This window comes from Malurus melanocephalus, unplaced genomic scaffold (genome assembly GCF_030028575.1).
Source record: "Malurus melanocephalus ecotype Western Australia unplaced genomic scaffold, MMel_1.1 scaffold_5, whole genome shotgun sequence".
Lineage (NCBI taxonomy): Eukaryota > Metazoa > Chordata > Aves > Passeriformes > Maluridae > Malurus > Malurus melanocephalus.
The window spans coordinates 4032452-4049218 of record NW_026623237.1 but is presented as its reverse complement, the minus strand read 5'-3'; the positions used below and the strand labels follow the sequence as shown (position 1 = coordinate 4049218).

Genomic DNA, 16767 nt, shown 5'->3' with positions numbered 1-16767 from the left:
CGTATCCTCCCAAATGGTTTTCATGGAACCAGGCTGTAACAGAAAACTGATTCTTAGCAGGTGTGGTGTGTGGGGTGATTCCAGCTATGGGTGGTGCTCCCAGCCCCRCTTGGAGGCAGTGTGTGTGCACAAAGGTGAGCGCAGAGGGAGGGACGCTGCATTGGGTGACATCTCCGTGCTTCCCCTGCAGTGGTTTCTCCCTCCAGAGCAGTGAGTGCCTGCTCAGCTCCCGCACTGTTGAGGTGTGTTTTGGCGTGCAGGAGTCTGTGCTCTCTCTCTTACAAGACTTCAGATCAGCTGGGGGAAGGCAGCTGGGTGAAATGCSTCTGTCTGGAAGGAGCTGTGACTGTAGGCGTGGGTCTCCCTGCAGATCTATTCGCATCAGGATGATGCGATTGTTGAATGCTCACAGAGTACTCTGAGCGGTGTGGGGCAGGCAGGGCACAGGTTAATTTACACCTGGGCATGCTGCCTATGGTCTATGACTGACGAGCCTCCAGACACAGCACAGCAGCACTCATTAGACATGCTGCCACACTGCTTCCAGGCTYGCTCCCCAGGAATACGGGGAGTGAGACCAAAGCAGACAACCTGGCTGAAACCAAGCACGCAAACTGCTCACAGATGTGAACTGCTGGAAGCACAGCAGTAACAGAGGTGTGAGAAATCCTGCAGGCACTTAGAGTATTTGAAGAGCCCCTTTTAAAATTACCTATGTTCAGAGTATGGCAGGATTAGATTACAGGATGAGACAGGGAAATGTGTGAAGATTTCCATGCAGGTAGGTGTGTGGGGAGAAGCTTCCCTTAAGCAGGGTGAAAACRTGCATCTTGGTTTGAACTGTTCAGGAAGGCAGGCTGGGTCAGTCATGTGGGGCTTGGAGGGGCATGGAGGGAAGGTAGCTCTTGGTCACATCAAGAGGTGTTGAGATATATGGCAAAATTTCACTTGGGAGCAAAGAACCATCCAACCTGCTGGTGTCCCGAGTTTGGTGTTACTGTTTGAAAGCCGTGTGGGCTTCGCTTGACCCTCACTGCCCCTGCAGAGGGAGCAGCAGTGCCGAGCTTGGGATGAGCTCAGTCTGACTGGGTGGTCTGGAGGGGGATCACGGCCCTGAATCCTGGGCTGAAGGGGGAGGACATGACTCCCCACACAGAAAGGTGGTAGGTGCAAGCCAGAAACTGTCTGGGCAGAGACTTGGGTRTGACCCTCGAGAAAGCAAAGATGTGATGAACTCCCGTGTAAAGAATAGTTGAATATACCTTTCCTAAAGCTCTTCCCATGCCCAAGCAATGCTTTATGGTGATCTCAAGTAAAGGTGGCATGGTTCATGTTCCAGCCCACTCTCTCTCATTGTCAGYCAGTTCCAGGTGTCCTTAGTTGAAGCTGGGTGCATCCTGACTGTACGCCTGAGCTGTCTCATCCTGCCTGGAAATTGTGGAAGGATCTTACAGTGGCATTGCCTGTTCTGTGCCCCAGCAGGCAGCTTTGGTTTCAGTGCTGTCAATTGCTCCTTCCCTTAATATGAAAAAGAAACTGCAAGCCAAGAAACTAGGGCAAGAATTGCCCTCATCCCTTTTACAGCCTCCTCCCTTTCCCTCCATGCAAAAAATAGACCCAGAAACAGCAGAGTCTCTGTTTATCCATCTCCTTGTTCACGCTGCTGGAAGGATGTGGGTGCTGCGACGAGGGCTGCTGTGGTTAATTGAAACACAGCTTTCCATCGTGGGCAGCTCATTAGTCCGGTGCCTTGCTCTGGAATTTTCATCTTGCTGGAAATGGGGATCGTGTGGCTCCTGCAGCCTCCGTGATGAACGCTGGTGTCACGTCCCCCAGCCCGCGCATCCCACTGGAGAGCCGCTCCGGAGGGATGTGCATCCATGGGCCGCGCGCGTGTGTGCGCATGCAGGCTGGCCTGTTTGTGCGGCGCCGGGAGCTCCTCCTGAACCGCCTCGCTCCGGGGAACAGCGGATCCTGGATGGTAATGTGGCTGTTTCTCTGATTTGCTCCAAAGCTAAAGTTGCAAAATCAATACAGTGGATCTGATTAGATGTCAGAACCTGTTTCTGTRTTTCCCTTTTCCCTTGGTTTTCTCCCTTCACCCTCATGTATATGGTGCTGTAGTGTAACAAACTAGTGCAGAAATAGGCTTTTCCTACTGCTCTGCAATAGTGGAAAGAGAGTAAGAAGACAAAAAGAACAAGTCAGCTGTCAGAAAAGGTGTCTGGACTTTTTAGCATTTTTTTGTGTTTAGAAAGAAGAGAAAGTTGCTTTTCTTTTAGCTTATGAGCTGTAATTGTCTATCTGACAGCTCTCTGAMAGAATGGATGAATTGTTGCCTGGACTTCATGGTCTGTAGTGTAAAGCTTTGAAAGATTAATAAGTTTATGGAAGTCCTTGCAGTCTTATAGTTCTGTGTTTAAGATGAAGAAATGTTGTRTAATGTTTAGAGTGAGAGATTGGGCTTGTCAGAACTCCTGGGAATCTACCACTTGGATTGGTAATRTCTTGTCATCTTTTCCTGTATCTTCAAAGCAGGAATCAAACTGACCCAYGTCATCAAGGATTTGTGGGGTATAATAAACATAACACTTTGAAGTCTTGAAATAAAAATATTAATAGAGTGGCAGAATATTGTTAATAATATCACGACTCTCACTGATGCTGTTGTCAAGGACTGGGTACTCACTTGAGAAAATCTGAGCAGAAAAATGAATCCTCTGCAGAGTTGGGTTTAAAATCAGGGCTGGGTCACCCTGTGTAGGGGAACTAGTGAAAGCCTGTAAAACACACATAGAGCTTGAAAATGTGCAGTAGTCTGAGTTTTGGAGCACAATAGTGTCATTTGTGCTGATATGTATGAAAAGAGCAAAAAAAGAGTATAGGTGTGGGTTWGTGAAAAGGACGCTCTTGAATACAAATTTAGCAAGTACATAAGAACAAATTGAAAAAAGGTATTAGCCATGTGTCCTGAAAGACTGATCAAAACAATTTCCAGGAATTACAAAAGTTRGTAGTGACTCTAACTGGCTGTTGCTAGAGGTAGCCCTTGAGATGATTGTAGTACCACAGTGAATATGACATTTGCTCTGTTAAAGCCTCATAAAACAGTATGATGAAAATGGTTTTATGGGATTTATGATATGTGTTTTATGATACGTTTTACTTTATCCTGCTTGAATAATTTTGTGTCAGCTCTGATGCCTTGCCAGTCCTGGACARCATGACATAAACTGCTGGACAGCTCCATCCAAGTCCAGTTCAGCCCTGCATTCCTCATCCCATCTGATCCTCARTACATCCACTCCCGTGTTTTCCTGCAGATGTTTATCCTCCTCACAGCGCTCATTACTTGTTGTCTTAAGCCCATGCTTGATCATCTGAATGGGTTCTCCATTGGTAACCACCAAAGCCTGGTAGAAGAGCATCTATCTTCTCTCTTGAGAGTTGTTAATTAGTTCACCAAGTTTTGAAGATGAGATAAGCAAACTTTTGCTGCTGCCATTTTTGCCTTTGGCAGAGGTTTTGGTGTCTCTGGRTTCCTAGTGAAAGAAGAGCAGAGGTAAATGGGGTAATTTATATAGGACTGACTTGGATAGCCCTGTTTTCTGTGTTGGGATCACACAGCAGGTGAAATCTTTGCAGGAAGAAAGACTAGAAAAGGAATTAAMCTGAGTATCTCCTGCCCTGCAATAACATGGCCTGTGAATTTTACCTCTTCTGGATCTAAAGTAATAGCYCACAATCAGCTGGGATTGATCTCTAAAGGATTACACTTATTGCCCTAGGACAAAGTTCTGCCACATTAGGCAGCAGGTGGGTTCTTGTGCTTTATCTTCAAAGCATAGTGAAGGCTAGGTGTTATCACAAAAGCAGACTGACGTTCCCTTTGGAGGGATGGTTGYCAGGACTTCAGGGGCCATCTACAGTCCTAGACATAGGCATTGCCATAGGGCTGGTGACGAGCAGGTCTGGCTCTGCCCTGACCTGGAAAACTGCCAGAACACGTCCTGCTGGGGCATCTGTTGCCATTGTCACTTTAACTAATGTTCAGGTGGGCACAGATATGTTTTCCTATTCAAGCTCACACACTGGCAAATGTTATTCCTGGTCACACACTGTTGACTCATTCCTCTTTAAAATCCTGCTGAATCCATTGGCAGTGCTGTGCATCAGGCAGACGATAGTCAGCATCAATTTCCCCTGTTATCTGTGTAGCAAACACAAGAGCTGGGAGCAGGGGASGGGGTGATACTGTAAATAAGTAAGAAACATTGCTGGATCCATGCAACTGGAAATGGAAATGCATTAAACTGTTTCGATCAACTGTTGAAGCCATAGCTCAATGTCAGCGCTCTTTGCTGGTGCCCTGCCCCCTCCTGAAACATAAGCTTGGATATTAACTGCTCTCTTAAAAGTGCTCTTGAGACATGCTTTTGGCATGGAGATGCTTTTGCAGAGTGGCTAAGACTGAGCTTTTGGCTCCTAAGAGCTCCCCGCAGCTCTCTCTGCTACGAAGGGAGTCTGAGAGAAATGAGACTGTCAGGGGCCAGAGCTGACCCCTCTGTCTATGGCTGAGCTGGCTTTTCTGTCTTGCTGCTTGGCCATGTGAGCTGCAGGATRGAGCCATCTGCTAAGAATTTTAGGCCTGGTTGGTTTAATTTCTGAGTGCATTTATTCATAGTGACGGTTTTGTTTTTCTTTATTATTTTCATCAGCGACATTTATCCTGATGCTCCTCCTCCAAGCTGAGGAGCAGAGTTCAGGGGCCAACTTGGGAGCAGAAGGTGATTTTTCTATTCTTTCAGTGGCTGGAGCTTTCCTGCTCTTCCATTCATGCTTCAGTATTGCTGTACTCTATGGCACAGGTCTTGCTGCCAAGAGGGAAGCCTCGGGCTCTCCTGCCAACTGGAACTCTGGCATGTTCTAGTTCATTTTAGACCATCAGAGGCTTAAGAGTGAACTGTTCTGGGGCAGGTGGGTCTGTATTTGTCCTGGTTTTACTCAGTCCGGTTTTTGGTGGTGGGGGGATCGGACTAAGAAACCACAAAGATGGCTCCTGTGAGGAAGTCCTAGAAGCTTTCTCCTTCTTCTCCACCAAAAGGAGCCCCACCCCCTGTGTTTTAGAGCCAATCCATTATGGCTCTGAGGTTGGTGGACAGCCTGCTGGTCAGGCCTGGGCCAATTGCACAGGTTGGTTACACCTCTGTGATGACGTATGGTCTTGTACTTAAGAAGAATTCAAAACAAGATCGTTTGCGGCCTCCATTTAGTTTTAGGTTGTTAGTATCATGCCCTGCACCAGGGGAAGACAGAGGAGGAGGGTGAGGAGATGTAAGGAAAAAAAATGGAGACCCAAGATCATAGTAAGGAGAAGACAGGTGCTGTGCTGTTGCTATGGTGCTCGACATGGAGAAAACAAGCTGTTCTTGAGAGGACTATTTTTTAATGGAAGACCTGTATAGAAAATAGAGGCCCTGCACTCAAGATAAAAAACCTGGCCTTGGAGGATTGGACTGACCATAAGCCAAAAAAGGGGAAGAGGCTTTCCCCCCCCCTCACATCTGAAGCGAGCTGACGCTTAGAAGAAATTGTTTTCTGYGGGGGGAAGAGGTGGCTCCCCCTTCCTCCACATCTGAAGCAAGTGGATGCTTAGAAGAASCTGTGTTCTGCCAGGAGATTTGAGAGAGCRACCTTGCTCTGAGAAAAAGCAGTTGGCCTTGGAGGACTGTTTTCCTTTCTCCCACGAGGTAAAGAAAAGAATCCCATGCCATCAGCAGTTATACACTGGCTGTTTATTAGGAAAAGAACTTCCACAGGTTGGAGCTGTAAGAACGYTTCTCCTATGATGCTGGACAATAACCATAATGAGTAGTTTGATCTATGTTAAAACTTTCATCCCCTGCTCCCCTTTGTGCACGGGAAGGCATGGAGGGGTGGGGAGGGGCGACCTGAGAGTGAGACAGGTTCCCGGAAAGAATAACAGGTGTCTTAAAATGTCCGTTTTCATTTCTTCTCCTTGTAAGTTTTTCCCTGTCTTTGTTCCCCTCCCCAATGCGTTAGTATTCTTAGTAGTTTTTAGTAATAAATCTATTTTGCAACTTAAGTTATTCAGCCTGTCTGACCATTTGCTGGAGCATATACGTATCTTTCTCTCAATTATGTCATCTTATCTAAAAGCCATAAATTTTAGTGTTAATTGGGCTTTTGCTCTCCCTTCTGCCTCTCCTGTGGGGGATGGGGGAGGGAGCGTCATGGGTGCTTTTTGGCTTTCAGTCAAGTTCAAACCACGACAGTATTCAAAGCCAAAGGAAAACTGTGCCTTCTGCAAATTCAGTGTTTGCAAACCTGGTATGTTTAATTGSTAAAAAGAGTAAAGTAATTCATAACCATAGGCATGAGATTGAACCACCAGTCTGAACAAAGCTTGACCTGATAGTTAGATTTCACTTTGATGGAAATACTCCCTGCTTTTCCCCAAATAAGTTGTATAGAGGTTTGTGTGCCTGAGCTGGAAATATACATGTTATTTCTGCATTTTTCTCAACACACAACACCTCTCCACTCCCTCTGTTAATAGCAGAGGATTTCATTCCTGATTGTCAACACACTTTTTCCTTGCAGTGTTGTGTTTGGGATTAAGCTCCTTGGAGCCTGTGTTTGTGCACGTAGCGCTGTCCTGGGTGATCCGGCAGTAGGATTGCTCGCTCCGCTTACCAGTGCCTGGGCTGCTAACAACTAATTAGASTTGTCAGTCTCAGGACAGGCTGAAGTTTTACTCCATCGTGGCTGTGAACCCAAATGGCCACAGCTCAGAGCAAAGAAACAGCCACAGAGGCTTAAGCTGGCCTCAGATTTGTCATAACCATTACCATCTATTGGTCCTGGGGCCTCATAGATRGAGTCTGTGACAGCACTTATATTAATTTTGGATTGGGTCCTCATGTGGGATTGTACCAAATGTTACTAAGAAGGACTCATTTGCCCTACCCTCCTGCCAGCCTCGTGGCATTAAGGGCCAGAGAGTCTGGCAGGCTAAGGCTTAGTTAAAGCTTTCTTCTTTGGAACCACCTTTATGTTCATAGACCTAAGCCCCAGGGTTAGCTGGGGTTTTTGGTAGCATTTTTTATATGCAGCTTTAAAGAAAAAAAAAMCAAAACCCATCTTTCAYAKGGTAAAGCAGTCGTAYGAATTTCAGCTGCTCTGAATTTTTGTCCTCAATGTATAACAGTTGGGTCTTASTCTGCAGAGCTGCGGTCTTTTCTCTGCTTGCTGCCTTGTGGGGAAGGTTCCCATGTGCTGCCACTCACTGAGATTTCTTGGGAAGTCTTTCTTGTGCCCTGAGAGCTTAACCGATGTACCTCTTTGATTGAAATTGGTCTGACGGAGCATGTCTGCACGCTGTGGTGGCCAGGAGATGTAAGAGACTTGAGACATAAAGCAAAAGGCCCAGATGGCAGGGGGATTTCGGAGTCTGGGGAGCAGATTTTGCGAAGCTGGCATGTCCAGTCTGTGGCACCACACGTCAGATGCAAAGCCACAGTGAGGCCTCCTCGCTGTGCCCTGGGTAAAAGACCATGAAAGAAGAGAGGAAAATACCTAGATACGACATCAGGAAGGTGGGAGTCCTCTTTAAAGAGGAAATCTGAGTCTGCTGTGTGAGATTGCAGCCTACCTGCACTGCCATTCAGCTTCTGTGCAGCTCATTGCTCATTTCTGAACACCTCTGTGGTTGCAATAACAGGCTGAGTAAAAKCTTGTGTGAGAGCTCCTCGCCTAGAGAGATGAATTTGTTTGTTCAGAAGAGAGCTGGTTTAAATCGGTTAATCCATTTCTCGGATATTGTTGGGAGAAACAAATACACGTTCCATAATCTGCCATTATCCTGTTTTTTGGCCAGGCTCTCCAGGAAGAGCAACTTAATTTTATTGAGAGAGACACATTAAAGCAATRCAGTTTTATCAGGAAGCAAGAGACGGGAGCTGTACAGACACAGTGGATGGCAGACAATCTTGGTCATCTKTCTGTAAACATTTGCTCACCTGTGGCCGTTTCAGGGCTGCACACCAAATCTCATACTGTTCTAATACAGACATTGCTCTTTGGGTTCTCCTGCCATGGCAGCTATTTCCCCTGTTGGGCCTAGGTACACATCAACTTGTTGGGATAAAAACGGACTCCAGAATCCTCTCAAATGCTTTGTGCTGAGCATCCTGCATGGCTGTGCCTGTCTGAGTCTCACCCACGCATGTGCTTGTCTTTAAGTCATTGGAGCATGCTGATGCCAGGGGACTGCCAGACACTGTCCAGTGCTTCCCATCTTGCCATTCTGAGGAAACTGCTTTGATTTTGAGTCCTGTTCTTGTCTGGGCTTAGACCATGGGTAAAACCACCTGTATCAAAGATCTCAAAAGTGTGATACAGCTGGTGATTCCCAGATTGCATCGAGACAGCCTGGCTGAAGGAAGAGGTTGTCCTGGCTCTGCTTCTGTTTGCACAGGGATGAAACGTACACTGTGAGTACTTTTGCCCTGCGATTATCTCCAGTCAGCAGGTCAGAGAGTCACCTCTGTAGTGTCTGACATGGCAGCTGTTGCCAAGCCTTCTCTTTTGGCCTGTGCAGCACCGGTACAGGTCCAATAGACATGTGAGCTGGGCCAAGGCAGAGAAGGCATTGTGGATCCTGGAGTGTGGTGTGGTGGGATATTCTCTGCTAGGGGTGATAGATAAGGCTGGCATCAGAGTTGTTGGGGAGTCTGTTCGGGATGAGAGGAGGATCTGTAAAAAATGTTGAGGTAGTAACAATTTAGTGATTGAAATACAGTATTATATTAATTATAGGAATGAGAGGAGAGAGAGGGGGAGAAAAAGGAGAAAAGCTCAAGAAAAATAAGTGAAACACAGTACAATTGYTCACTGCTCACTGACCAGTGCCCAGCCCATCCCCAAGAAACAACTGGTGCCTCTCAGCCATTGCCCCCAGTTTATATACTGGACATGGAATGTTCCTTTAGTTATTTCAGATCAGCTGCCCTGGTCATGCTCCCTCCTGATTTCTTGTGTACCTGCTCACTGGCAGAGCATGAGACAAYGAAAAGTCCTTCAGTTAAAGCACTACTTAGCAACAACTAAGACATCAGTGCATTATCAACATTATTCTCATCCTAAATCCAAAAYGCAGCATTGTACCTAAMTCAAAACCATGCACTGCACCAGCTACAATGAAGAAAATTAACTTTGGGCCAGCCAAAACAAGGACACACTGGCTTCAGGAGACATGGGGCTAGGGAAGTCAGAAATGGAGCAAATTAAAAAACTGCTGTCAGCTCTCATATTTTGAGCCTGGGCTCACRGGACAGGAAAAGAGGGAATGCCCTGTCCCTGTCAAATTCTTCCTCTTGGTTGTGGAGAGAGAGATGTCATGAACCAGAACTCACTAGGGGAACCAGGAAGACACCAAGAAAACAAAAATTGTAGTCCATTTTCTCATATTAACGCCCAGGCTCTGCACGAGGGCTTGAGGCACAGAGAAGTAAAAACAGCTGTCCACACCTGCAGGGGAGCATCGACCATCACACCTGGCACAGGACCTGTGCCCGGGGAGCAGAGGTACTTTTCCCCCTGCCTCTTTTCCAGAGTGAGCTATGTGATGCCGTGGCATTGTTCCCACACCTTTGCTTTTCTCCYAGGACTTTTGGGCCATAAACCACATCAGGCACCATCTGTGGTGCATCTGTGAGGGTGCAGGAGCAGAATCCCATGCTACTCTTCTCCTGCTCCCTGGACTCTGGCACTGGAGCAGAGCTATGTCCTGCAGCCCAGCTGGAAGTCTGTGGCAGGCACGTGGAAGCACTGCACAGAACAGTGGTGCCACTTCTGAGGAGGGGACTTTTACGGGGAAACCCCTGAGACATTCCTGATAAGAACAGAAACCCCAATAGGAAACTGAGCATCCTGGGGGTGCTTTGAATTAGCTGTGACCGTYCTGACCCCGAGCTCTGAAACAGCACTAATTACATTTGCTCTTATAGGGAAACTGTTTAAGTGGGAATTAAATTTCAGAGGTGCTCAGGCTTCTCGACATCCCWGTATCTCTGGAGCTGTAGGCATTGTGCTTCTCTGTCCTGAATTGCCAAGCTGCAGAGGGATGAATGGGATGTAGAAAAGACTGAAAAATGCTCCATTTCTGTGGCAAAGAAGCATCTGGGGTAAATCTCTGCTGGTAAAGAAACAATGGCAACTGAAGGCCGTTCCAGCCAATTCTTTGTAGGCTCTTGTCTGTTGTGACTTGCTCTCACAGCTGATGAAACCAGTGCTGCAATCCCATGGAAATCGGCTACTACTCCRGGTGGCACCTCAGCCAAGCATTTCATAGGAGGAATTGTTTGGAGTGCCAAAAGGAGCAGAGGTTCCCAACAGTGGCTGTGATTGAGGTCAAGAGAACAATGAATGACAGGAACATTTGCACTGAACATGGATTTTCCTTACAAAGTACTGATTACAGGGAGATACTCTACCGTCCTAATCATAAGCCAGAATACAGTGGCTAATAACTTAATGCAATATAGATGAGCTTAATAGCGCTAAGTCTGCTGGGATTTTCTGAGCAGAAAATATAGCTTATGCATAATACAGGCCCTTCAGCCAGCATTCTGCTGTGCTGTGAAATGGAGAATTGGGGCTTGRGGGAAAGTGAGCAGCCCTCCATCTAAGATGGGTTCTGGAGAGAGTGTAGTGGATGTAAAGGGATGAGGAGATGGTGGCAGTTGGCTGGATCAGAGGAAAACAGAGCAACTCAAAGTAAGGTTTTATGGTTTGAAAATCTTTCTCTTCCGCTTTGGCTGCTTGTAATGAGGCTTTGCAAAAGTCCAAACTTATGCAGGAAGTGGGCAAGTTTTCATACTGATTCACTTTCTAGGAACCAAGTCACATGTATAAATGAAAAAATGCAAATGARACTACCTACAGATTTTAAAGAGAGGARCAAAGAGYTGGGTTTTGTGTTGGGGTTTTTTGKTTTTTTTAAAAAACACTTGGAGAAGCCTRTGTAATCCAATCTGCTTATCCAAAATGCTTCGACTCCAGCTTCCCAAACACTATGAGAAAGCAAGAATTCTTTGAATCTCTTTCTGACCATTCTGTGCTGTTTGTCTGGACAGGAGACTTATTTATATGCCAGGCATAGTCCCTATCACTGGTGGAGCTGAGGAGCAAGGTGAGTTTACCTTTGTGCACCTAAACTTGGATTATTTGTACGTTTTCAGTGCAGCATCTCCTCACACACTGAAGTGACAGAGAATTCAGTGTGTTGCTCAGTAAATTGTTCCAGTGTTTTTTCACTCTCATGGTTCAGTTGTCGTCACTTAATCTAAGCCTGTCTCATTTCAGTTTCAAACTGCAAGCTCTGTTTATCCCTTTGTCTTCTCACATAATGAGCTATTTGTTATCARCAGTCTCTTCCTCATGTAGTATCAGACACCAGAACGAGTAATCTCTTAGCCTTTTCAGTATGCAATCCARAAAGTGTCTCTTTAGCCATTCACCACAAGGCATGTTTTCCAGCCCTATATTTATTTTTATAACCCTCTTCTCATTTTTTTTCCAACATCATTCTGTCAGCATGGTCACACGTATTAAACAGATTCTCAAAAGTAATCTCACTAGTGCAGATGTGGTGCCCATCTCACAATATGTTTAGTAAGATTTGGCTTAATCATCCAAGGATTTGGACATTTTTGAACTACAGAATTAAGCTAAAAGCTGATGTTAATGGGTTACATTAACTCAGGTTTCTCTTTGTCTCTTCCCTTGCAAGAGCAACACATTCCTTCCTCACACTTTTCTTTCCAGAATCTTTACTTTATGATCTTTAAAGGTCCCTATGAACCCAAACTTTTCTGTGGTTCTGCAATTATCCAAGATAAGTTGAATGGAGTTGCCATAAGACCATTCCATCAGGCAAGCCGAGTTGTCCTGTCAGAGGTATCTCTTTGGTATGTTATTTACTGCTACTTATTTTGTGTCTTGTACAAATGTTGGTTCTTATCCTGACACAGGCATTTAAGGATGGTGATTGCCACTGCCTTTGTGTGGTAGGCAAGGAAGCAAAGCACAAGCCACATGCCACAGATGTGCCAAAGTCTGCACCCAGTCACGCCAGCTGCAAATGGATGTATGATCATTGCAACCACCATAAAGGTGGTTTTGTGCAGTGTTGGCTRCACAGCCTGAGCAGGGCACTTTGAAATTGTTGTACTTTATGCCAGACTGCTGGCTGGATCTCTGCCCTTGATGGAGATATGAAACAGCATCAGCTTAAGAGGTTCRTGTGGGTTCTTACTAGAGATGTCTTTCTAGAATAGGTTTCCTCTCACTAGAGAKATCCCAATGGTGTGTGCAACCATTTAAAATTTCTTTTTGAACTCTTTCAGTTAATGTGTTTTTAATCTGCTTAATGTGGGCTGCATYTGAATAGTATTACATCTTCAATTAGTCTGTCGTGTGGAAGCAAGCCAGGTTCTTTCCAAAGCCTGAGGATGTTATGACAAGATAGTTACTTTTCTTGTTGCTTTCTCAAACAGTACCCAGTTTGTCTGCCAAGGACCCATAAAACTACATTAATCATAATTCTTTTTTAACTTGGAGTGTTGCATCCYACATTCATCTTCCACGAGTTTTTTATGGAATCAGTGAGGAATAAAAAGGTTTATTGCTGTTTGTTCTGAGGCTTCATCTGCTTAGGCTGACCCAATTGATTTGTGTTTGTACTGCCATAAGCGATACATGAATGGTGGGTACAGAATAATTTTTATCTTCTCTGGTGTTCACAGGGTGCCATCACAAACTTCTCCTCAAAGGTCTGGCTGGATGAACTTTTCCCACATCTTTTACTGCTTTCTGTGGCATTTTTAAGATTTTTACGATCTTTTGTTAGTCTGGCATTTTTGCACTGATGAATTCAGATCAGGGTACATAGACCTAGCAAGAGTCTTACAAAGTGATGTAGCCTGTCTTTCCATCATCTCTGGCTTTTATCACGGATTTAGCCACAAATATTTCCAGATTTAAGTCCATGCAGTTTCTTTCGAAAACTATACATAGAATTATATATTTACTTCCTACCCACTACAGCGGGATGGCTCAGCAAGCATTTCTGAAACTGGTTTAAAATGTCCTTTTCACTGGGATATCTGATTCTGGGAGGTGTTATTATTTATTGTGGAGAGGTTGGAAGGAGCAGGGTGCTGTGTTGCAGTGTGTGCTGCTGCAACCCCTCAGAATGATGATTGCTGGTGGACTGACTCAGGCCAGGATCCAATTTCAGGTCTTGATGCAGTGGGTCAGAATAAAGAAGGTAGCAGCCTTAACTTCTGTGTCCCAAGAGAGTTGAGAATGAGAAAAATGAAAGTTTATGGAATCAACTTCAGATGTTTGGACCAAAATCCAGGAACTGGGAGAAGAAATAGAGWGTGTCCTTCCCACTTGTCCTGCATATCACCTTTGCTGCAGCCGACGGTCTCGCGAGGAAGTGTGTGTATGAGATAGACAGGTACCACATTGCAGGGATGCTGCTCATCCAAACAGCTCCTACTGTACTGGCCCAGTCTGAGGTCAGTCACGGAAAATTGAATGTCAGATCAAATTTATTCAGTRAGTGGGACTGTTAATAAATTTTCCTCTTCTGGTCTGAGTCCAGAGGAGATGGGACAGAGCTGATAGCCAGATGGGGAGGTTGAGGGAGCAGGCTGCTGTCCTTGAATGGTTGCCAGTTCTCTCACTGGTCTCCTTCCTGTGCCCCCTGCTGCAGAGGAGACCACAGGCCCCAGAAAGTGATTTCTGGGAGCCCACAGCACCTGTGGCTGTCAGAAGTGACAGTGCTCYCCCTAATGCAGGGAAAGACAGGAGCTGCAGGGCTGCTCCTGCTCCAGCAGCAAGGCTGGTGTGCTGCTGCACCTTGGGAAACACAGAGCCAGCGTCCAGAGGAGACAGGTTTCCACTGCTGGAGTAAGTCCTCTCTATAGCTTGAGTCCATATGGTTCTCTGAGGTGGGTGGTATCATCTGTACCTGAAGAAACGGGACTCTGCTCTCTCCATAGGCAGGCAGCAGTTTTGGGAATAAAGTRCAGGGAGATTATTCTCTGTAACCAGCAATCTGCTGAAGATACATTCATGAAAAGCTGTGACAGTACTAATAGGACAGATAAAGCTTTTTTTTCATAATTAATTAATAGAGGAGGAGTTGGACAAAGGTCCTTATGTCACACATTTTAAATGCATGCAGCTAATGGAGTGAAGAATGGAGGGGAGAGACAGGGCGTACAGGTAGCAGAGATGGTGGCTGTTTGGCAGCTGGCTTTTTGGAGCCAGTCACTGTTCTGWAAGACCTCAGCCATTTCATCTGAAGACCTCCTGAACCCATCCTCATTTTTCCATCTTTTGCTCATGATTGATTTGATCTACCTTGATTCATCTGAAAATGATGATGACAATGATGAAGCGGTAACCATCCAGAGAGTGACAGTAAAAATGCTTACAGTAAAAAAATGTTCTTGCCTCTCCTTTCTCTATGCCATATATACTGATCCTGTTTTYAAATTGCATGCGTCTCTTGAGTTCCTGTATGCACCACCCCCCTTGTTACATTAATTCTTATGGGAAAAATTGCTTTGATATCTGTTGACCTCAGCTGTTYCATCTATGAGACTGAATGTTGGCCATAAATCTTTTAGTTTGAGCATCCTTTCAGCCTCTTTCTGAACAGTTACGTTTTCATTGTCGTCATCTTCCTCAGATGAATCAAGACTAATCAAGGGTGAAGGATGGAAAAATGGGGTAATGATGGCAGYTAGTAGAGCAGGATATTAAACAACTGGCAGCAGAACTGTGAGGTGGAAGATAGAGAAGTGATGGAGAACTGAGTGTTGCTCTGTGCAGAATTCTTCATCCTTGGTCCAAATTCCCTGCTAGRCCTGAAGGAAAGGCTGAGGAACAATTTGTGTTGTGTGGGGAAGCTTGCCCTCCTTCCACTCTGTAGGTAAGTGGTGAACCACTGTATTAACTCTTCCTGGTCTAGCTTTGCGCCATGCATCATTTTGTTTACTATTGTRAACAAAGATTTCAAAATAAAGATATCAATGAGTGCTTAATTGCCATGGATGGCCTTCCTTTCCCTACCAGGCTCTTTCTGGCTCGCATCTCTCCCCTTTCCAGCTCTGTTTCCACCACACCAACATTAAAGCAGGTCTGATTTTTTTATTCAGTGTTTTTGGTTTTGGCTGTGCTGCTTCTCGCTTTGCCTGCCTGTATGGAAAGCAGCTGTAGAGGGATTGTTTTGTGATCCCAATTTAGTTTTCAAACTGAGAACAGAAGGTGAGGTAATGCTGTTGTCCAGCTGTGAGCAGAAGCTTCAGGTCCCCTACAGCCCTGACAATAACTGCATTTCTAAAGCAGGGACTCTTCCCCATTTTGACAGGATTGCAGTCCTCAAAGGTACTTTTCTCCTGCAGCCTCCCTGCTTTTAAATTTCAGTTCTTTTATTAAAGGGGTGTAAATATATGGAAGTAATTGAATTGCTACARCAGTTGGCATTGGAATAGGAGCCTCTTGCTATTGGACTGATGCTTGGAGTCRGCAGTCACCTCTGCCTGGTCACTTCTCTGGTTGTGGGTGTGAATCTCCATGGGAGAAAGTGGGAACTCAGACAATTCCTTGTAGTGGCAGCTGCATACTCTGGACATGAGCCCTGGTGGTGGCACTGATTGGACCCTGTCTGGAGTCCAAAGATTCATCACWGTATTTCCCATGGGGAATTGGCAACCTGATATCTGCTTTCCTTCCCAAGTGAGCTCTGTTGTGGCACRCAGCAGTTGGAGCAGGGGAGGTGTCTCCTGTCCAGGGCAGGATATCTCCAGGGCAGGATATGCTGGCCAGGTTTCAGATGTGTGTTAGACTCACCAAACACGGCCCTGAGGGTTCCTGGAGAGGCTCATGTGGAACAGGACACTGACCAATGCATTTGCTTTGCTCTGCATTCATCCCACATGGCAGAGCTGTGAGGGCTGGCATCACCTTAAGCTCCCTGTGCAGCTGCAGGACAGAGGCTGGGATGCCAGCTAGGAATTCCTATCAYCTGAATCATCCTCTGGAGATGTCCCTCTCACTCAATAGCCTTGGGGGGAGGTGGCATTCCTAAACTGAGTGCTTTAATGAAGAACAGTAAATTAGATGGGGTAAATTTGGGCTTTAAAGTCCTGCTTCACCTAGCACCAGGTTTGCTGGGGAGGGCAGGTGATCAGTCCTTTCCCAGTTGTTCCAAATCTTCCTCGGCAATGCAGTGGGCCTATCCTAGGATGACTGTTTTCCCTCTTTTCCCTTCTTTACATGCTGGGGATAGTACAGAGTTGATTACTAGGACATGAGAACACCTATGGGGGCACGTGCAGTAGGCTTAAACTGCAGCAAGGGAATTAGGCTAGATGGTAAGAAAAATTAGTGATAAACTCTGAAGTAAGAGGAAAGATGTAGATTCCTTGCTTTGGGAGAAGCCCATTTAATTCTTTTTTGTGGGTTGATTTTGGGGKTTTTTTTCCCTCTTTTCCTTAGTTTGCACTGGCAGTGGGTTGCTTTATTCCCAGAACTGCCCAGCTGAGTAGCACACCTATGAATTATTGAGTAGTAAGATAACTGGTTCTCTGCCAAACATTAATGCATACGGGATGCTTTTGGGGAAAGAATATCACTGGCTGACTGCTGGTGATTGTTTGCACC

At 45.6% G+C, this 16767-nt stretch overlaps 1 protein-coding gene across 1 annotated transcript in view; it reads left to right on the top strand.

Annotated features, from left to right (window-relative positions):
* MDGA1 (MAM domain containing glycosylphosphatidylinositol anchor 1) overlaps positions 1 to 16767 on the top strand; it is a 137265-nt gene that overhangs the window by 67268 nt on the left and 53230 nt on the right. The window lies entirely within an intron of this gene.